Below are 24486 nucleotides of genomic sequence, written 5' to 3' on the forward strand. Positions count from 1 at the left end.
TATAACTTTTTTGTGTTTACGTACATGTCGTCCATGCCATGAGGTCGAAAAACTTTATTGAGGCATAAATTTGTTGACCGGACGCGATAGCTTTAAAATATTACGGAAATGAAAAGCTTTAACCGGCGCGTGTGCACTGTTTGCCTCCTTTTCCGTGCAAGATAATGCAGCGCAAAATTTACGAGGTGTTGTTGTGTGAGTGGACCTTTCTCGTCGTGCGAGAAAGATACCACAAATTTAATGCTTGTTAAGCTACTTTTTGTCATCCGTCTCATACGCGCGCGGCTCTCACTTGATATAGAGAAGAGAAAAACAACAAAAAAAAAAAACAAGTGAAAAACTGGCAGCAGCTAAATTTTAGCTTTTCTATTACGAAATGTGTTGATTCAACGCGAAAATGCCAAAAGCTAAAGCCGAATCAGTTATTTTCATCTCTCTCTATATGCTGCGAAAAATTTATTGTTAAGGATCGTAACAAAAAAAAAAAAAAATCTTTGGCCGCTCTTATTATTTCAATTTTATTTTTTTAAAATATAAATTTCTTTTTTAATCTTTTAAAAATAGAAAACAAATTTTTTTTTCTTGGTAAATAATAATGGAATATTTAAATGGAATTATTGAAATCGATTATATGGGGGCAAAATGGTCAAGTAATTGTCGAGGAAGAGTAATATTATCTGATAAAAAAAAAAAAAAAAAGAAATTGGGAAAATATCTTCAGATAAGACTTCTATCTCGGATGCACAGATGGGCTCCCCTTCTTTACTGAACGTGATTGGCTTCTGATGGAATTATGGGGGGGTTGAAACCACTTCAAATCAGTGAGAGAAGGGGTATGAACCACTGACAAGACTTCAAACAACCCTTGGACAAAACAAAGGACAGGGACATCTTCATACTATACAAAATCAGTTTATTTTTAATATTACATTTTTATCCTTCATTGATTTTTTTTTTGCAATGAAACTACCAAGAAATTTTTTTTTTTCAAAACATTAAATTTAAAAAAAGAATTAAACAATCTTTGTAATTTTTTTCAAAAGAAAATACAACATCGAGTGAAGATTTGAAAAATTTTTTGTATAAAGTTAAGATTTAGAAGAGAAAAATTTTATTACGAGAAGAGATTCTTGAATATTTTGACAAGATAAATTTTGAGATTTAAGGTCAAATTAAATATATATGTATATAAAATAACGATCATTGGTTAGGTTTTATGTTGGGGTCGTGAAATTGAAAGACTCGAATGGTATTAAATGCAATTTCCTTTGCCACGAGTCCATAATTTTATTGGCAATTTGCGACCCATTACTCACAACGCAGTGCATGACTGTGGGATGTCGAAAATTCGCGAGTATAGAATCACCCTCGTCTCCTTTGGCAAATACTAGACACATTGAATGAGCGACACATTGTACGTTACTGGGTTTTAGGGTTATAGCCCCGAAACAAAATCTTCGTTCACGAATTTACGAGAGATATCGCACTGATAAATTTGACTCGACTATTATTGCATTTTGCAAATAATATATATCTATTACCATCAATATAACGATGATATAACGTATATAAATAGAGTTTTGTAAATTTCAATTTCTCATTAAAATTTAAACTCATTATTGTATACATACATTAATTAAAATAACGAATCATTAACGTGATTTTAATGATATTGAAATAAGGTTGAAAATTGTAATAGAAGAAATTGTTTTCGGAGCTGATAAAAATAATTCAACATTTAAATTTTGAAATTCAGAAAATCCAGACGAAGTCAAAGAAGTTTTTATCAGATTCTACTCTCTTAATTTGAATCATTGAATTTCACAGCAAATTAGCTATAAGTATACCAAATGAGTAAAATTTCACTGATTTTAATATTTAGATTAAAAATTATTTAATACAAACAAAATTTTACATATCGCAAATAAAAATTTTAGTAAAAGAAACTTGAAGGCAGTGTATTAGATAAATTTTTCAACAATTTTGAATTAATAGTACAATGTTTTAAATGTTTTTTTTCACTTAAAATACTGAAATACGAAGATCAGCTGTTCTTATCAATGGCGGCCATTTTTTCCAGTCACGTGACCATATCGACCAATTAAAATCGACAGACATTTTTCTCTTTTTAATTTTACTGACTGTTTCAGTGAAATTTCACTGATTTGTTATACTTATAGTTGAACAGTAATTACGTAACGAAAATGAGAAATAATAATAAAAAAAAAAAAGTTCCCGAATAATTTGAACGATTATATAAAAGTAAAAAATAAATCTTAAAAGTAGGTGATAAAAGAAGCAATAGAAATTTGATTTCCACCTATACGAGAATTGCGGATGGTTCTGCAAGCCCCGAACTTTACCTTCCATCACTTTGGTGGTCCAAACGAGGATGCAGCACCACCACCAATAGCAATGTGCATACTACAATGTACATTACATATCTCATATAGTGCAAACGTATGTGTAACATGTTCGCGTATCATTCTCTCTTTCTCTGAATGCTCCCAGGTATAGGTGAGGTGTATTTTTTTTTTTTTTTTTTTTTTAACCCCCCATTCCTATTCGCAGTGCAACTCGTACACAGCCCATCTTTTTTGGGCGTGCGGAGCATGCAAAAAAAAAAAACTTAGGTCAATTTTTATCACACAAACCGACCGAGAGCGGGCCGACCAAGCGGCACCCATAAAAAATGCCTCTTTACGTATGGCGATTGGTCCGCGGCAACGGGGGTAATGCCGTTCGCGTTTTTTTTGTCCTCCCTTTTTTTTGTTACGATGCGGGGAAAAAATGCGCGCCGCACGTCGATTGGTCGAGGGAACAGATGACGTAGTGAGCGACGTGACACCCACCCAAGTGGGGAGGGATGGACACGAAGAGACGCGAGAGAAAGAGAAAAAGAGAGCGAGAGAGAGAGGAAAAAAAAAGGAGGGAGTGAGAGGGTGCATATAGGGACACGTACACACGGTACACTACCATATACTATCCACCCCCTACCCTTAAAGCAGTGAGTTCGAATTGGATAGAAAATATCATTACATTGGGAAAAAAAAGCCTGTGGAGCTTTGGTCAAGTAAAAGACTCGAATCGAGTGTTCTACTATCGCAGGACCAGGAGAATGAGATAAAGAGGAAAGAAGATGATGGAATGGGTGGAAAATGCAAACGCCTCTTCAGAGTAACTAAAGAGGAGGAAAATCGCTGAACCGGGAATGCGACGGTCAGGTTCGTTCTCAATTGGCTTAGGTGGTGGTTTTTTACTCAGTCGCCGTACTCGAGAAACAGGTGGTGATTTCATATCCCGTAAAGAATTAGATACAGACTTTTTTTTTTTTTTTGCCTCTCTCTCACAAAAATATTTACTTTCACTTTATATTTTGAAATATTAATTATAATTTATTAAATATAATTTACGAAATATAAATAAAAAAATTTTTTTCTATTACATAATTTTTTAGTAATTAGATTATAAAGAATCTAAACAGATAATTTTTTTTTTTTTTTTTGTTAAATTTATTATAATGGGATTGAATTTTTATTTTTTATGAAATTAGTATCACTAATGGAATTGGGAGTCAAGCGAAAGAGAGTTATTGATAAAATGATCATGACCATGATATCATTTTAAAATGCACTGAAAGTGATTTGGCAGAGCGAAGAGGCATTGGGTTAATAGCCTGTGCAGTTGACAGGCAAATTTTCCCTTCATTTTTTTTTTTTTTTTCAAGAGAATTAATTGAAATTTTTTTTACACATATCAAATAACACTATGTTCTCATATATTTGCGGGACCAATATATAAATTATAAAAAAAATGTATTAGACTTAGAGAGAAAAAATCTTTTTTTTTCAAAAGAATAACATTTTTGTTACTTTAGTAATAAAGCAGATTATCCAAAAGGTATATGGACGATTTGATTATGGAGAAAAAAGAATCAATCAGGAAAGTATGTAAATTTTTTTTTCAAATTCGCTGACACATTTCAAATTATAATTTTACCCTTATAAACCATGATCGCAAAATTGATTAGACTTCTCTAACAAATCGGATAATGCTTGTTTTTTTTATTATTATTATTTTTAATTAATTGGATTATCGTGCAAGATTCGTACAGTCCAGCAGGCATGTACACGTATCTTAATGACGTACCCTTGGTAACGAATGTTCGTTCGTGAGAGAGGGGTGGCGATATATTTGTTTAACGAGCGCGTCTCGATATGACATGATCAGCACATTAACCCCTTCGGTCGCTCGAATTTTTTTCCGCGCATCCTTTCTGGCCGGCGCCTGCCTGGGATGCGTTTTTATCGATTTGTAGACCCCTGCCTCACCCTGTATATCCACCTTCACAAAGCCTCGATAGAGATTGGTCCGGGCGTAACTCTTTTCGCGCGCGATCCTCTCGATGCGTATTCCCTCTCTAGCCCCCTCCCCCCCCAAAAAAAAAAACATTGTTGTCGCATCTACACTCGCCGATTCAGACATATATTTATTCTTCTATAAGCTAAACCAATTCGTGTCAATAAATCACTTTTCGTGTTGCATCAAGAGGAAATATTTCTCACGATCAAAGAAAGAATTCTTCAGTCAAGAAATTATTTTTCAAAAAAAATTAGTGTCTTATCATCATGAAAGAAGATAAGAACAAAGAGAAAAATTATTCCGAAAAATAAATTCTATTTAGCTAATTAATTAATGGATATCCTTTAGTCATGAAATCTGTTCTTCGAGCAAGAAGGAATTTTTTTTCTGAAGATCGATTTAATTTTTCAAACTAAATAATTTTTTAATCTAGAAAATATTGAATCGAAAAGATAAATCTCAAGAATAAGTTTTCGTTGATCAAGAAAGAATTTCTTTGGATCATAAATAAATTCCTCTGATCAAGAAACAATTGAATGGAAAAGTAATCACAAGAATTTTTTTTTTTTTTTTGATCAAAAATGAGATTTTATTTTATAAACAATAAAGCGATTTACTTTCAAATCCATTTGAAAAAATTTTTCCTCAATATAATTATTGTTTCAAAATTTTTTCATTGAAAAAATTTTAATTGAAAAATAATGAATAGCTTGTGAAATTTCACGAATAAATTATAAACCAATCGATACAATTATCTCATAATTTTCTAATTATATAATACGATAAAAATAATTGCGAGAGCTAATCACGGTAAATCAAGTCCTAAATGTCCCCTTAAGCGAATGGTAAACTCCGTTTCAATAACTTGACTTTGAAAGGGAAAAGTTCCAACATCAAAGTGTATAGATATAGAACCGCATGTGGTAAATATTTCCAGTCTCTCCTCCTTTTAATACATATATATATATATATATATATATATTGAATCGTTTTACTCGTGTGTTGCGTACCTTCCTCCGTCTCCAATGTATAGTTCAATTGCAAAAAGAGGAACGCGAAAAGCTCGTCGAGGTCCCGAATGAAACGGCGCAAACGCTCTCAGACTGTAAGTGACCAGAGAGAGAAAAAGGGTAGGAAGTCGGTAGGGGTCGCTTTTATCGTTACGGAAATGCCAAACACCTGTGGAGTTAAGTGGGGCGTCTGCAAAGAAAAAAGGCAAGTATGCAGTGTGAAAAGCGTGCAAGGTATTCGGAATTTTTCATAGCACAAACAAGATCCTCATGCCCTACACACATACACACGTGTCTTTCCTCTCATTCTTTTTTTCTCGTTCTCTATTTCAATTTATCCTTTTTATTTTTTTTTGCTTTTATGTATTTATATACAGAAACTATTATAGTGGATATAAAATAGAACTTATGAAACCTCTCTCTAAAATAAAAAAAAAAAAAACCTATCATGTTTATACTCATTGGAAAGGTGATCTCTCGCTCAACAATATGCAAAATTAAAAAATACACTCAAGCTTCGAAGCGTTTCAAATTCATTACCAAAAAAAAAAGGAAATTAAATTTGAAACTAAATGAAGTATTAGACAAAAAAAAGACGCGAGATAATTATAATTGAAAAATATCTAATTTCGTTAGATCCATATTCTAAGAACACAGTAAAAATAAAGTTTACAAAAGACAGAAAAGGTGTCTTATTTTAAGAGGCAACATTTTTAAGACAGCCCTTGCTGAATCTAAGCAATGGATTTACATGCAATTTGAATTTAAATAGTACTGCTGAATTTAAGACTCATCTTAAAATAAGGTTTACATTTAACAGTAAAGAATTTTTCAGTTCAAAAAATTGGAGTAAAATTTTAAAATATCCTCAAAAAGTCAACCCTAGTGAAAAGCATAAATTTTTTCCCTGTATGAAATATTCCTAAAAAAAAAAAATTGAATCAAAAATATTCATTTGAAAATCGTAAAGAAGAAAAAGGAAGTTTGTGACGAAAGAGAAAAGTTATCCTTTTCCGCCTATTGTATATTTTCATATACCATATAAAGGATCGAAGGATTTGAAGAATGCTGAAGCCTTTTACGAACATTCAAGATAAGAATGGAATTTCAGAGTATTATTATTTCGAGGTCGAGAGGGAAATATAGCATATAGTAGAGGAGAATTTTCGAGGGGTGGAATAAGCATAACAATCAGTGGAATAGAATCGGTTGTAAAGTCAAATGCGATACTTGGCTCACCATTTCGTGTAGGTCTGTAGGGTTTCAACTACCCTCCTCCCCCCACCCACCCACCCCTCCCTCTTTCTTCCTTATATACTATCTCTCACTCTCTTGGGGGGTGTCCGAGGATAGCCACGTTTGTAACCATGGTTACTCATAATGATCTTCTCGTCCAGCAGCCGAGACCACTACTGTGCCCTTCTCACTTTCCGACACACTCTAAACCACCCGCAAACCCAAAGTCCCTCGTTCGCGACATCGTGTTCGTTGCTAGTGCTCATCTTATTACAATAAAGTTATCGCTAACTTCATTCTATAACATTGATCAGACTCAACAACTATCCACCGCTATAACCGAAAGTATAACCTCCTATGTGGTCAAAAAGCCAATCACAGCGTCATTATATTTGCCGGAATATCATTTCAAATATTGTATTTAGTGCAAGAAATCCTAAAACGCTTCTATTATATATACTGGATCTTCATTAAAATCTAAATAGAAAATATTTTCTACAGAAATTACAATAAAAAAAAATTTCTTTCTACTTTTTTGTTAGGGAAATAATTTTTTTTCAATATCCTCTGATAAAAAAAAAATTGTCTATGATTAAGAAAGAATTTTTCCTCTTCAAAAAGTAAATTTTTTGAGCAAGATAGAATTCTTGTGATTAAAAAAAATTTATTCATCAAGAAAGAATTCCTTATTATTAAAAAAAAAAAAATTCGAAAATTACTTCCTGTATAAAAAATATAATCTCTTTTGTTACTAAGAATAATTTGAAAGAAAATTATTAAAATGAATGCATTATAGATTGAAGTGAATCCCTTTTTGTGATGAAGGCAATTCAAAATAAATCTATGATTTGCTAATGAACAAGATTTTCTTTAATAACAAAATACTATAATGCAAGGCAAAATATGAGCGTAATGTTTTCTATATGCTCGAGGACAGAATTGCATACTGAATTGCGAGCTGCTCCATCAATTTTACAGCAGCAATTTTGTTTACGACCAAATTACGTATGATAAACAAGAAAAGAAAAAAAAAATACAATACACGTGTTATGTTTAACAACTATAAGAACTTGAAAATATTCTATTAAAAATTACATCTCAAAAACTTTGTAAATCATTTCAATTCTAATTCTAAAATCAAATATGAAAAAAAAATCACGATAATATTATGGGAGTTAAAAATAACGCTCCACCGGGTTATTGTAGTAAAAAATCAGGATCAATATATATATATATACATATATTTAGTGGTAAAGTTTTTTTTGAGAAACAAACCGCGGTTTGTGTTTTAGTTATAGTAAAAAGTTTCAAAGTAGAAAATACTTTTTAGTTTTAATTATAGTAAGCACATACAATTTTACACAGTGGTATGCAATTTATCTAAAGCGTTGCTATCATTTTCTTATATATATATGCTACAAATGCTAATGTCGGCACACACGCAGTAAAACAATGTATACATACACAACGACAAAATCGAACGATGAGAAAATTGCTCTAAATTATACGCGATTCGACGATCGATCATTTATCTACTGTTATACCTATATACATATAGCCATTCATGTGCAATTACCGGTTATCATGTAAATAGTTGATCATTTCTACGATTTTTAAAATTTATATATAACCCATCTTTTTCTTTAAGAATAAAGATTCTTATACAATTTATCTTTAAAAAAAAAATTTAATATAATAAAGAAAAAAAGAAATATTTCTTAATAACAAAATTTCTTATGATCAATTGATAATTAATTTTTTTTCTTAGTGTCTATTTAAAATAATTTTATGTATATATATATTTTTTAATCATTGGCTATTCATCTGTTGAAAGACTCTTGATTTTAAGCACAGTCTGTAATAATAATTCTAATAACGACACGCTCCTATGAAGCTCTGTTATTTCTATGAGAAACCACCCCCTACTCCTCTCTGGCACTACCCACTTATGCAAATTTTACTAGAGGGTTAATTTTGTCTCCCTTGCTTTGCTTCTTATAACCCCTAACGATATATGGAAAAAGATTTTTATGGGAAGGCGTGCATCTAGAGTTCCGTGAGAAGTCACGTGTTTCATATATTATGTTTATCAGAAACGTTTTACATATATATAAAGCTATTTTGTAAATAGTTTCGTCATAAAATTTTTTTTACATATTCATTTATAGTGAAAAATATCAAATTATCTTTCATTCAATTCTCGTGTAGTAGAAAATAAAAATTCTATAGAATATAAAAAAGATTCATTTTTTAAAAAGAATTAATTTTGGTCTACCTAAAAAAAAATTGCAAATAAGAAGCAATTATTATTTATAGATTTATGGGAGTTAGAAAAGTAATTAAGTCACAAATTCAACTTCAGTGATGAAATTACACTTGCATAGAGAAACATTAATTGGCATAAGAGACATGAAACATTTACTTGTTAGTAACCGGTATTATTATAAAAGAAATGGAATTTTTTTACGAAGACATATTTTGAAGCCTTGGGCATATTCTTGATTTTACAGCTTAAGGCAATGTTCATCATTTTTATATGCAAATATATATATAGGTATGTTAGTTCTCTTTTGATGAGAATCGTTTTCTCATTTAGTCATGAGAATTTAATACGTACAGAGTGTATCATTAATAATATAACGCGAGCGTTAAGTAAATTATAATAATTAAATATCTCCTCGCGAAGCGTATCAAAATCATCAGGACGCGCGCTATTTCGAAGTATATATTAAAATACTGGAACAAATGGTGCATTAATTATTATTACTTTAGTTTATAACTAAATTATTCTACGCATAGCTTTTATTTTATTAACTAAATAATTTAACGATCACTATTATATAGAGAATAATTTCTAACATCTTCCAATAAGAATTTTAAAGAGCTTTTAAAAGAAATCAATTCTAATTTTTCTATTTGAAAATTAAATAAATTTTTTAGAATTCTGATGATGACAAGAGAAATAAAATAAATGATGAAAGTAAAAAGGTATATATATATTCGTGAAATATGAACGATTTATTGTGACTGTTGAAATTATGTCATGAAATTCTGTTCGCAGTGACTGTGGTTCGACGATAAACCAGTGTTTCACCAGGGGAGAGAACCCTTCTGTCAGAGGGCGAAACCCTTCCTTGACTACGTAATCGAACACTTCCATTTCCAACATAGCGTTATCTGCCACCACTGTCCTCATTATGCTAAGCACTAAAATCGATAGCATTAGAGAGCGTAGACCTCTTGTCTCCCCCTTGTATATATAATTTTCTCAACCCCTTCGCAGTAGAGAAATTAAACCCTTTTGTTCTTTGTGAAAAAAAAAAAAGATCCCCCCCTCAATCATTACATTGTAAAAAGAAACACTTTTCTAACTTTGTCTATATCCCTATATAATCAAAATATTCAAGAAGTCAACTAAAAAAATTTGTTTGAAAATTATTTTTAAAAAATACAAAAAACTTTTTATCGAAAGTATTTATTTTTGAGATGAAATTCACTGTAAAGTTGATTTGCCAAAAGTGTTCTCGGCAAACTCTACGTGAGATAAATTCGACCACTCGTACTTTTCCAAACAAACAAGCAACAGGGGGTGAGAAAAAAGCTGAAACATACAAAAGAATAACCCTCTTCATACTTTCGTGCTTCAGAGCCTTTCGAACTTGAACGTGATTGAATTTTAATGACATTTTTCCGTCTGGAAGGCTATTTGAAATCGTTCCCTCGTGAATTTGCGTGGATCCATGAAAACTTTAATAGTACAACACATACCAAGAGATATTTTAATCATCATAGATCTATTTACTGAAGAAAAAAATTTTCATTTGCAAAAAAAAGAAAGAAAGAATAATTCCAACTTTACGAAAAAAAAGGGATTTGTTTACATTCAAAAGAATATCATCACTGAATATTAATAACTGTCCCCTTAGAATAATTCCTACTTTGCCATTTTATATTTTTACGTGACAATAATTGAAAAAAAAAAAAAGAAAATACTTATATATCCTTTTTTAAAATTCATTTCACTTGATATTTGAACGATTTCAAGCCCTTCGCTCTTTGAGACCAGTAGAAAACTAGATTAATATCCATTATTGGCATGGAATCGACAGCTTGATTTCAATTGTAATAACCGATTGCTGATTTTCGTTTTTGGAAAAAAATTTGCCATTCTTTTTTGTCATACCCATATATAATCAAAGCATATAAATGAAGAGAAAAAACTATAATTACAAATGTTTTAAATGAACAAAAGCTTCGTTTGTCTAACAATTTCGAAACCAATATTCTACATTTCATTTTTTTTCCCCACAATGTTTTTTTTGCAATTTAAAAATTTTTTCTATATACGTAGTTATAGAAAATTTTTTTTTCTCCTATAATTATTTGTTTATAATTTTTTTTTGAATTGAAAAAAAAATTTTAACTCAATAATTAAAAAAAAAAATTTATAAAATAAATTTATAAAATAAAATTTAACACCAAAGTTAGTTATATATTGTCCATCGCTCTCTCGATAATCGTAGAACCTGACTCCTCTATCAGTCAGACATTGCTATTGACTAATGACAAAACTACAGGCCCTGAGATCTCTAACGCGCGTTATAGTTCGTTGGTATCAAGTTGTTGCTGCTGCAGTTCAGTGGCTGGACCCTCTCTCGTTGGTCGAATGATAATTTGCGAGTGTCCCTCCCCCCGGGTCTCTTATCCCTCTTTACCCCGTGACCACCACATTCTCCCCCCCCTCCACCCTTCTATTCCTCTCACCGAAACCCAGGCAAACCATACCGACGACTCAAACCATCCTACACACCCCCTATGAATCCACCCGCTTCACAGCGTCGCCCTTCGAACCTCTACTATCGCGTCCACCCTTTGATTACGTCACTCCCCCTCACCCCGACAGCACCCTTCCCCCCCGCTCTACAATCCTCTAATTATATTCACTCGGCTCTCCAGCTCTCTGGCTCCAGGGGGTCAATTCCGTTCACCTTTCATTACGGCTACTCACTACGAATCTAGCGATCGAACCAGCTGTGCTTTTTTCAAACCCCCCCTTCCCCCCTCGCTCCTCATCACTCCATTTCTCTCTCTCTCTCTCTTTGCCCCAATATACACCCCTTGTCCCTTCAAGCTCATTTCCACCTTCGACAGTCAACATATAGTCCAGACAATATTTTCAAATATCGAGACAAAATCTTTGAAACGATTTAACTCAATTTTTTGATCTTTCAACAGAAAAAAATTCTTCCTAACAAATTTCAAGCATTTTTTTTTTTTGTTCGGTATTTTTAATTTTGGAAAAATTAACATCAGATTTGTAATTAAAGAGATTTAAAAAAAAAACATAAATAACAAAATTTCAAGAGAATCTAATTTAAAAATTTTTGTCCAACATTCTGAATTTTGGAAAAGTGATACCAATTACATAATCAACATTCTCAAAAAATACTCCGAGTACCAACTTTAGACAAAACGGATTAATTGTAAAAAAACGTCCACAAAATTGAATCTACTATTTAGAATTTGAAAATATAACTTTACATTTCTACACTGAAAAAAATTATTTAGTTCAAATAATTAATTATCAAATAAACATTTATTTGTCTATTATTATTTTCAGTTGTGTTAAATAATAATTATTTAATATATACAGCGTGTTCCAAAAGTATGGAAACTTGCAAATATCTCGAAAAGTACGAATTTTCGTAAAAAAAAATGTTCAAGACAAAAGTTGTTCCAAACAAAAAGATCTACATTTTTGAAACCAAAAAATTGGGCCCGCAGCCCAATGTTGGGCCCTACAATGAAAAAAGTGCTTTTCTTAAATGAGACCATTAATTTTCAGTATCAAATTTGTAATCCCCATGAAATTCTGCGTTCAGACATGTGGTATAAAAGCCCAAAATATTGGGCCCAAAATATTGGTTTCAAAATTTTTCTACAGATAAATAAATTTTAAAAAATCGCATCTTGGAGGGATATTGAGATTACAGGATTAGAAATTCGAAGTTAATTTTCAAATTTGGCATAGAGCTCAATGTAAAATTCCGTGGTCCAATGTGAGGCCCACAGTAAAAAAAATTAGTTGTCTTAAATAAAACCATTTAATTTTCAATATTTTTGACATTTGTACCACAAGTCTAAGCCTAGAATTTCATAATGATTACGATAAGGAAGGAAACTAATTTTTTTACTGTAGACCGCACATTGGGCCGCGGAATTTTACATTGGGCTTTGTGTTCAATTTGAAAATTAGCTTCGAATTTCTAATCCTGTGACCCCAAAAACCTCTAAAAATGCGATTTTTTAAATTTATTTATTTAACGAAAAATGTTGGGCCTAATCCCAGACATTGGGCCCAATATTTTTGTCATTTTTACTACAAGTCTAAACGCAGAAATTCATGGGGGATTACGAGTTGGATACTGAAAATTAATGGGTTTTATTTAAGACAACTAATTTTTTTTACTGTGGGCCTCACATTGGGCCACGGAATCTTACATTGGGCTCTATGCCTAATTAAAATTAACTTCGAATTTCTAATCCTGTAATCTCAAAATCCCTCCAAGATGCGATTTTTTAAAATTTCTTTATCTGTAGAAAAATTTTGAAACAAATATCTTGGATTGGGCCCAATATTTTGGGCATTTATACCACATGTCTGAACGCAGAATTTCATGGGGATTACGAATTTGATACTAAAAATTAATGGTATCATTTAAGAAAACCACTTTTTTCATTGTAGGGCCCAACATTGGGCTCCGGGACCAATTTTTTGGTTTCAAAGATGCAGATCTTTTTGTTTGGAACAACTTTTGTCTTGAACATTTTTTACGAAAATTCGTACTTTTCGAGATATTTGCAAGTTTCCATACTTTTGGAACACCCTGTATAATAATTATTTGACGCAAGTAAATATTTACTTGATCAATTAATAAATATTTCTTAAAACTAAATATTTACTTGAAACGAATAATAAATTATTTGATATAAAGAAATATTTATTTGACACAAATAATAATTATTTAATACAAATAATATTTATTTGATCCATTAATAATTAGGTATTTGCTAAAAATAAATATTTATTTAATACGAATAATAATTAATTGATACAAATAAATATTTATTTGACACAAATAATAACACAGGCACACAAAAAAAAAAAAGTTGTCTGTTTCTTGAACTACACATATATTTCCTATAGTATTTTGGCCCGCTGAAACCGAATCTGAGGTCAGAATTGCTCCATCACCCTCAGTTTTTTTTTAAATCGACCAAAACCACCCTTAAACGGACAAATTCACACTTCGGAGATAAAAAATAAATCAACTTATTTTTTAGAAAAACCAAATTTTACATCTACGAAACTTTGCTCCACTAACTCAAAAACAAAGCCAGCATTGATCCAGCACCCCCTGAATTTTTTTAATCGAAAAAACTACCCCTAATCTGAAGAATCAAATTCAGGAGGTAAAACAATAAAATAACTGATTAAAAAATTTTATAACCAGGTATTTTTACTCCAGCAAGGCAGAAACAAATCCAGAAATGCTCCCTCACCCTCTAAATTTTTTTTAAATCGAAAAAACCACCCTTAAATAGAAAAATTCAAATTTAAGAAATAAAAAAAAAATACTTTACCGCCTTTTTTTAAAAACAGAACCTTACATCTATGTATTTTCGCTCCACTAACTTAAAAAAACAAAGCCAGCATTGATCCAGCACCCCCTGAATTTTTTTAATCGAAAAAACTACCCCTAATCTGAAGAATCAAATTCAAGAGGTAAAACAATAAAATAACTGATTAAAAAATTTTATAGCCAGGTATTTTTACTCCAGCAAGGCAGAAACAAAGCCAGAAATGCTCCCTCACCCTCTAAAATTTTTTTAAATCGAAAAAACCACCCTTAAATAGAAAAATTCAAATTTAAGAAGTAAAAAAATATTAAATTACTGGCTTTTTTTAAAAACAGAACCTTACATGAATGCAGTTTTGCTCTACTAATTAAAAAAAATAAAGCCAGCATTGATCCATCACCCTCTGAATTTTTTTAAATAAAAAAAACTACCCTTAATCTGAAGAATCAAATTCAGGAGGTAAAACAATAAAATAACTGATTAAAAAATTTTATAACCAGGTATTTTTACTCCAGCAAGGCAGAAACAAATCCAGAAATGCTCCCTCACCCTCTAAATTTTTTTTAAATCAAAAAAACCACCCTTAAATAGAAAAATTCAAATTTAAGAAGTAAAAAAATAATAAATTACCGTCTTTTTTTAAAAACAGAACCTTACATGTTTGTAGTTTTGCTCTACTAACTCAAAAAAACAAAGCCAGCATTGATCCAGCACCCCCTGAATTTTTTTAATCGAAAAAACTACCCCTAATCTGAAGAATCAAATTCAGGAGGTAAAACAATAAAATAACTGATTAAAAAATTTTATGACCAGGTATTTTTACTCCAGCAAGGCACAAACAAAGCTAGAAATGCTCCCTCACCCTCTAAAATTTTTTTAAATCGAAAAAACCACCCTTAAATAGAAAAATTCAAATTTAGGAGATTAAAAATTAAATAACTGACTTTTTTAAAACAGAACCTTACTACATCTATGTATTTTCGCTCCACTAACTCAAAAACAAAGCCACCATTGATTCATCAACCTCTGAATTTGTTTAATCGAAAAAACTACCCCTGATCTGAAGAATCAAATTCAGGAGGTAAAACAATAAAATAACTGATTAAAAAATTTTATAACCAGGTATTTTTACTCCAGCAAGGCAGAAACAAATCCAGAAATGCTCCCTCACCCTCTAAATTTTTTTTAAATCGAAAAAACCACCCTTAAATAGAAAAATTCAAATTTAAGAAGTAAAAACATATTAAATTACCGGCTATTTTTAAAAACAGAACCTTACATGAATGCAGTTTTGCTCTACTAATTAAAAAAAATAAAGCCAGCATTGATCCATCACCCTCTGAATTTTTTTAAATAAAAAAAACTACCCTTAATCTGAAGAATCAAATTCAGGAGGTAAAACAATAAAATAACTGATTAAAAAATTTTATAACCAGGTATTTTTACTCCAGCAAGGCAGAAACAAATCCAGAAATGCTCCCTCACCCTCTAAATTTTTTTTAAATCAAAAAAACCACCCTTAAATAGAAAAATTCAAATTTAAGAAGTAAAAAAATAATAAATTACCGTCTTTTTTTAAAAACAGAACCTTACATGTTTGTAGTTTTGCTCTACTAACTCAAAAAAACAAAGCCAGCATTGATCCAGCACCCCCTGAATTTTTTTAATCGAAAAAACTACCCCTAATCTGAAGAATCAAATTCAGGAGGTAAAACAATAAAATAACTGATTAAAAAATTTTATGACCAGGTATTTTTACTCCAGCAAGGCACAAACAAAGCTAGAAATGCTCCCTCACCCTCTAAAATTTTTTTAAATCGAAAAAACCACCCTTAAATAGAAAAATTCAAATTTAGGAGATTAAAAATTAAATAACTGACTTTTTTAAAACAGAACCTTACTACATCTATGTATTTTCGCTCCACTAACTCAAAAACAAAGCCACCATTGATTCATCAACCTCTGAATTTGTTTAATCGAAAAAACTACCCCTGATCTGAAGAATCAAATTCAGGAGGTAAAACAATAAAATAACTGATTAAAAAATTTTATAACCAGGTATTTTTACTCCAGCAAGGCAGAAACAAATCCAGAAATGCTCCCTCACCCTCTAAATTTTTTTTAAATCGAAAAAACCACCCTTAAATAGAAAAATTCAAATTTAAGAAGTAAAAACATATTAAATTACCGGCTATTTTTAAAAACAGAACCTTACATGAATGCAGTTTTGCTCTACTAATTAAAAAAAATAAAGCCAGCATTGATCCATCACCCTCTGAATTTTTTTAAATAAAAAAAACTACCCTTAATCTGAAGAATCAAATTCAGGAGGTAAAACAATAAAATAACTGATTAAAAAATTTTATAACCAGGTATTTTTACTCCAGCAAGGCAGAAACAAATCCAGAAATGCTCCCTCACCCTCTAAATTTTTTTTAAATCAAAAAAACCACCCTTAAATAGAAAAATTCAAATTTAAGAAGTAAAAAAATAATAAATTACCGTCTTTTTTTAAAAACAGAACCTTACATGTTTGTAGTTTTGCTCTACTAACTCAAAAAAACAAAGCCAGCATTGATCCAGCACCCCCTGAATTTTTTTAATCGAAAAAACTACCCCTAATCTGAAGAATCAAATTCAGGAGGTAAAACAATAAAATAACTGATTAAAAAATTTTATGACCAGGTATTTTTACTCCAGCAAGGCACAAACAAAGCTAGAAATGCTCCCTCACCCTCTAAAATTTTTTTAAATCGAAAAAACCACCCTTAAATAGAAAAATTCAAATTTAGGAGATTAAAAATTAAATAACTGACTTTTTTAAAACAGAACCTTACTACATCTATGTATTTTCGCTCCACTAACTCAAAAACAAAGCCACCATTGATTCATCAACCTCTGAATTTGTTTAATCGAAAAAACTACCCCTGATCTGAAGAATCAAATTCAGGAGGTAAAACAATAAAATAACTGATTAAAAAATTTTATAACCAGGTATTTTTACTCCAGCAAGGCAGAAACAAATCCAGAAATGCTCCCTCACCCTCTAAATTTTTTTTAAATCGAAAAAACCACCCTTAAATAGAAAAATTCAAATTTAAGAAGTAAAAACATATTAAATTACCGGCTATTTTTAAAAACAGAACCTTACATGAATGCAGTTTTGCTCTACTAATTAAAAAAAATAAAGCCAGCATTGATCCATCACCCTCTGAATTTTTTTAAATAAAAAAAACTACCCTTAATCTGAAGAATCAAACTTAGGAGGTAAAACAATAAAATAACTGTTTAAAAAATTTTATAACCAGATATTTTTACTCCAGCAATGCACAAACAAAGCCAGAAATGCTCCCTCACCCTCTAAAATTTTTTTAAATCGAAAAAACCACCCTTAAATAGAAAAATTCAAATTTAGGAGATTAAAAATTAAATAACTGACTTTTTTAAAACAGAACCTTACTACATATATGTATTTTCGCTCCACTAACTCAAAAACAAAGCCACCATTGATTCATCAACCTCTGAATTTGTTTAATCGAAAAAACTACCCCTAATCTGAAGAATCAAATTCAGGAGGTAATACAATATAATAACTGATTGAAAAATTTTACAGCCAGGTATGTTTCCGCATTGCTGGAGTAAAAATACCTGGTTATAAACTTTTTTAATCAGTTATTTTTTTGTTTTACCTCCTAAGTTTGGTTCTTCAGATTAAGGGTAGTTTTTTTTATTTAAAAAAATTCAGAGGGTGATGGATCAATGCTGGCTTTATTTTATTGAGTTAGTAAAGCAAAACTACATACATGTAAGGTTCTGTTTTTAAAAAAAGCCGGTAATTTAATATTTTTTTACTTCTTAAATTTGAATTTTTCTATTTAAGGGTGGTTTTTTCGATTTAAAAAAAATTTAGAGGGTGAGGGAGCATTTCTGGCTTTGTTTCTGCATTGCTGGAGTAAAAATATCTGGTTTTAAAATTTTTTAATCAGTTATTTTATTGTTTTACCTCCTGAATTTGATTCTTTAGATTAGGGGTAGTTTTTTCGATTAAAAAAATTCAGGGGGTGCTGGATCAATGCTGGCTTTGTTTTTTTGAGTTAGTAGAGCAAAACTACAAACATGTAAGGTTCTGTTTTTAAAAAAAGCCGGTAATTTATTATTTTTTTACTTCTTAAATTTGAATTTTTCTATTTAAGGGTGGTTTTTTTGATTTAAAAAAAATTTAGAGGGTGAGGGAGCATTTCTGGATTTGTTTCTGCCTTGCTGGAGTAAAAATACCTGGTCATAAAATTTTTTAATCAGTTATTTTATTGTTTTACCTCCTGAATTTGATTCTTCAGATTAGGGGTAGTTTTTTCGATTAAAAAAATTCAGGGGGTGCTGGATCAATGCTGGCTTTGTTTTTGAGTTAGTGGAGCAAAGTTTCGTAGATGTAAAATTTGGTTTTTCTAAAAAATAAGTTGATTTATTTTTTATCTCCGAAGTGTGAATTTTTCCGTTTAAGGGTGGTTTTGGTCGATTTAAAAAAAACTGAGGGTGATGGAGCAATTCTGACCTCAGATTCGGTTTCAGCGGGCCAAAATACTATAGGAAATATATGTGTAGTTCAAGAAACAGACAACTTTTTTTTTTTGTGTGCCTGTGTAATTATTTGATATAAATAAATAATTATTTAATAGAAATAAATAATTATTTGATACATTTAATAATTATTTGAAACAAATAATATTTTTTTATCCATTATTAATTATTTTATACAAATAAATATTTACCTCATTCATTAATAATTATTTGATGCACATAATAATTATTTGATACATTAATAATAATTATCTGATACCTAAAAATAATAATTATCTGATGCAAATAAACTTTTAATTTGATACAAATAATTATTTATTTGACACAAATAATAATCATTTTATAATAGTCAAGTAACGGATTATTTAACTCAATTAAAATTTCTTTTAGTGTAATTTGCACTTAACTACCGCTTAACAAGTTGGAAAATATTGAAAACAAGAGTTATAAAAGGAAAGACCTTTTTCATAATTTAGTGAAGTAAATTATTAAAAAATAAACTCATTACAAATGGAAAAACTAACAAGTTTAGAGCCCATTTTAATTTAATTATTTATTTGTTTTTCATTTTAAGAAATAATTTCAAGTTCATTAATTTTTTTTTTAATTTAAAGTTTCAAAAAATAAAATTTAACCAAAAGTATTTCTTTCAAATAAATTATCCGAAAAAAAACTCAAAACAAACGAAATCAATATAAATTGAATATTGTGATATTTTTTGAAAATTTATCCCTTTCTAAAATTAACTGAAATGAGAAAATTAAATTTTGCAAAACATTTTTTTTTTACTATCTATTTTCTGTGATATTAAATGAAGTATAATTAATATTTATTGAATAACTGAAAATAACTGAGAAAAATAATAAATTGTCGATAAAGAGTGAATTTGTAATACAATTTCAACTTTTTGTATAAAACGATAATAAGCTGGAAATACTATTTTTTTTTTTTAATTTTATTTTAGGGATTATTTAAAGCCCGCATGAAAGTTATTTCAAAATACTTTAACCGTATTTTTAATCTATTCATCATAAAATCAAATTTATAATTCAGATTTCGTTACATTATTTATTCGTTCTCTGAAATCAATCCCTCTTCTAATTGAATTTTGATTTCATAAAGTACACGTTACTATTAAAAGGTTTTTGTTCCACGTCCATTTTAATTAAGATCGTTAAGAGAAGTTTATTAAAACAAATTAAAAATATTCAGTTTTCGGTAATGTCACTCTCCTATATACTATATATCTGTGATTTATTTACCAACTGAACATACAATTTCTTCGATAATTAATAATATCAACAAAGAAATTACACTTTGGTTAAGCGGTTTACTTTATTTAAAAAAAAAAGATAATTAAATAAATTTTAATTTTATTTAAAATAGCAAAGCTGTGTTATAAAAACATGAGAAATAAAAATAAAAAAAAAAAATCTTCAAAATTGTACACAACAATTATTGGAATAATATTAGAGAATTCGTGAATTTTTATATTAAAATTTTCTTTTAATTTCAATGTTGTTTCAACATTTTTGGCAAATATATATATATATTTTTTTTTTTGGCAATCAGAACAATTCTTAACGATCGAGTATAATATACTTTTTGAAGAAAGTTCATTAAAATGATTTTTTAAGTATAATGTTTTATAATAAAAGTAACAGGGCAAGGTGTACTATTAGCGGACCTCGCATGTTGTTACGCTCTTAAACATACTAATATTCAAAGGAGGGGGCGTTTCAGCGAGTGGTGCCGAGACAACGATTCAGTTCTGTTGGCCGCGAGACGTGTTGATTATAAACTAATGGCCTTTGAAATATAGAGATATTATACGCGACGCGGACCGGTTATTACTCCATAATTTCGGGAAAATTATTAAAGGAAGGAAACTACTGTCTGTTCGTAAGAAAGCTTAGGTTATATCATCCAGAGATGATTTAGATCAGTAACAAAATCACGAAATGCTATACGTTTTCTAATTTACTACACTGTTTTGCTTTTCTTTTTTGATAAAATTTCTTTCAAAATTTCATTGGAAAAAATATTCTACTCAAAACAATAAAATAAATGTAAATAATCAAAAATTTACCTTAATTAGAAATTAACATTGATGGGAATTATTTTGAATATTCTGGAACACACTGACTCTAAATTTAAAAGTACAAAAAACCCGCACTGACTTTAAACTTTCGAAAAAAAATCTTTTTGCTTTTTATTTCCCTATAAAGTGGTTCATTTTTCCTTGTTTTCTCAAATGGCACTGAAAAAAAAAAATTAAATTAAAAACTGGAAAAAATATTACAAAAGATTTTTTGAAATTCGTTCATTTATTAATTTAACTTTTATCAATTATTTTAATTTATTTACACATCACCTTTACAATAAATAAATCCATAAATGAATTAAAATAATAATTTCATAAAAGGTAGACTTTTGCGAAATTTTTCCATTTTTATATGAATTTATCTTTTATCATCAATAATTCTAATTATTGTTTACTATCATCAAATAGATAAATAAAATAAAAAAAAATTACAAAACATTTTTTGAAATTTTTTCATTCATTAATTTATTCTTTTCTCAATTTTATTTTTAATTATTATTTACTATTGCCCTAATAATAAAATAGTAAATTACATTTATAGTAACAGCAAACAAAACAATTATATTAATTAGAAACAAAATTTAAGGAACATAAATATTAAAAATAAAACTATCAATCTATTTCAATATTTATTGTATTTTAATTATATTTACCGAAATAGCGAACTCGCTTCTTCCATGTGATCCTTTTTAAGCTATTTAGTCCTCGGAGATCCCTACTCTTAGATTACTTTAACAAATTCCCCCTATTGAGAAAATTTGTAAAGTAATTTTACAAATAGACCGAGTCCTAAATAGCTTACAACATTTTTTTTCTCCAATTGCAAAAGAATCGTCGTACCATCTTTTTTGATTGGTGTGACCATCAATGGAGAAAGCTGAAAAATAAAAATCAATTAGAATTCTAAATGTTATTTCGAAATAATAAATTAAAAATGTAATTAATTTTCTCAATTTCCAAATTTTAGATTCTTAAATATTTCATTATTATAAAATTATTTTTTAAATTTTGTCTATTAGAAATTTATAAAATAAAATAAAAGAAAACAAATTTTTTAAATTTAACAACAAAAAATTAATGTAAACAATTAAATAAATATTAAATAAATATATCTAATAAATTATAAAGTAACCTATAAAATTTTATTATTGAGAAAAAAACATACTTATATAATTTATTAAAATAAGCTGTTCACAAAATTAAAAAAAATTAAAGACAATAGAAATTGTATTTTATTCATTTACAAAAATAAATCCACTGTAATATAGCATTAAATATTTATTATATATTTTAGTATATGTAAATAGATTTATTCTTTACATATTGATTAAATGTTTAATAAATAATTTATTATTCTTTATGAAAACAAAATAAAATACATAACCTTCAATTATCTTATTAGAGATAAAAAAAACATTGTTTTAAAAATGCAAAAATCAAAGTATATTATCTTCCACTATATACATATAAATATTATAAATAGTTAATAATAGAGAAAAAAAAGTCGATTTTTTGAATTTTATAAGAATATTTTTCTAAAGTATTAATTATAACTCACCAAGACTGCCAATTATCTCCTTCAATGAGATGAGATTCCACTTCGAAATAAGGCCAAAGTCAATTCATCTGTCCATGAGCATCACCAAATAGAAAACGAGGAAGCTGAAAAATTAAACAATTATTTTTATTAAATTTTCCAAACAAGCGCCATTTTGAGAAAAAATGTTATTGTTATATTATTTTTACTTTATTCAACTTGAAGGGTGTGTTGAAACAAAAGATATTCAAACAATTCGAATTATGGAATTTGCTAATTTATCGAAGCATATCTAAACATATGAATTTTAGGTAATTTCAGCCAAAAGTAAATTGTATTGCAAAATTTACCCCCCTATCCCCCCAAAAAAAAGTCACACACTGCGGACAATGCTTTATTTTAATGCACCAATTAAGAATATTAAAAAACTTCACTGATGATAAAACCTAACCTAAAGAATGGGAGTTTAGTTGAGAAACTTGACATATTTCTTAAAAACATGAAACTTGAAAATATTTTACCATAATAACACAAAAAGGAATTGAAACAGTCAATGACCTTGACCTACTTTTCTGCTTTGATATTTATCAATTACTTACCAATATTTGACAAAATTGTTATTAATAAATATCGTGTCTCTCAACTCAAATAACAATTAAAACACAAAGGAATATTAAATAAATAAATAATCTTACTTTTTTCCTTGAAAAAACATGGACGTCGTAGAGAAACCGCCACTTTCTGCCAAAAAGCTCCACGGGAAATGAACATTAGCAGCACAGCCTATGAACCTATGCTCTGATTGGTCGGGATGTGAGCAGCGCTATGTCTATGATTGGCGGACAAGTTTTGTATGACTATTTCCTGTTGAAAAAATTTTAAATTACATTTATATTTTATTAAACTATAATAATTAAATGTATATTATATTATTTACAATATGACAAAGTATTCATAGTGTAATTTTTTTTTCTTTAAGAAATGTAACCTTAAAATTTTCTATTTAATGTAGATTCTACAATAGATGCAAGAGTAAATCCAAGTGCAAATTATTTGTGCTTGGATGTGCTCGCATTGTTGCCAACTGTCTGAAAGCACAAGTTGTTTTCCAAAAACTTGCAATATTTTCTAATTTTTATTTTTTAACATGTTACAAACTTGCATATGCATAATCGAATTATCGTTTGAATTATTCATCATCTGCTATTGTTATATTTACTCGTTTACTTTGTTGAACAAAAATTTTAATAATAATCCGTCATTGCATACTGAATGCTAAGCTAATGCATTATACCAATTCTCCTAATAAGATGGCGACACTGTGATGGGGATGTCAGATAATGTTTGTACATTCCCTCATTAATTAAAAAAAAAATATTTATTAAATTTATATAAATAATATAAAATAGCTCAATACTAACCACAAATTACTTTTTTCGTTGATTTATAATATAGTACATATAGTGATATAGTAGGAAAACAATAGAAATGTGTTTGTGATTATACATTCTTCAACATTAGAATTGGTTGTCCAGTCCCAATAACAAATAAAATATTTAAAAAATATTTTTTCAAGCTGCACACATCCTACGTCTTGAAGGGTTAACTGCTCACTAAAGTGGTGGGAGAAAACGACCTATATTTATAGACGTTGGCTACAAGAACGCCTGCCAATCAGCGCTACCGCAGTGAGTGCCCCGTCCAATCAGCGTACGGCAGTAGAGGTCGTGATATAAAAGAAAATTTTTCCACAGCGCACGCTCAGTTCCATCTTGGACATCTTCAAGGCAAAATCTGTGTCGTTTCAACAAATTTTTTAAGCAATGTTTTATTTAGCATTCATTGACTTTCCACACTTTTTTGCTGTAGAAGAGGAGATTTTAAGGACAAAAGAAAAAAGTCCTTTGAAACACGAAGAAGTTATCAAGATAATATTGACAAGAATAGAATAACGGCGAAATGATTTTTGTCTCGGGAGTCCTTTACACACGATATCATCAACACAAAAGGTATACATA

At 29.3% G+C, this 24486-nt stretch overlaps 1 long non-coding RNA gene across 1 annotated transcript in view; it reads right to left on the reverse strand.

Annotated features, from left to right (window-relative positions):
- LOC127288409 (uncharacterized) overlaps positions 1–24467 on the reverse strand; it is a 40917-nt gene extending 16450 nt beyond the window's left edge. The window contains exons 1-5 of the long non-coding RNA XR_007844039.1: positions 23890–24467; positions 23164–23332; positions 22490–22593; positions 21585–21808; positions 20917–21087 (exon numbers count right to left, since the gene is read on the reverse strand). This is a non-coding gene — a long non-coding RNA (uncharacterized LOC127288409). The remainder of the gene's footprint in view (positions 1–20916; positions 21088–21584; positions 21809–22489; positions 22594–23163; positions 23333–23889) is intronic.
- Between the last annotated feature and the right edge of the window lie 19 nt (positions 24468–24486).

Source organism: Leptopilina boulardi, unplaced genomic scaffold (genome assembly GCF_019393585.1).
Source record: "Leptopilina boulardi isolate dan_hultmark-lab unplaced genomic scaffold, ZJU_Lbou_2.1 LbouV2_386, whole genome shotgun sequence".
Lineage (NCBI taxonomy): Eukaryota > Metazoa > Arthropoda > Insecta > Hymenoptera > Figitidae > Leptopilina > Leptopilina boulardi.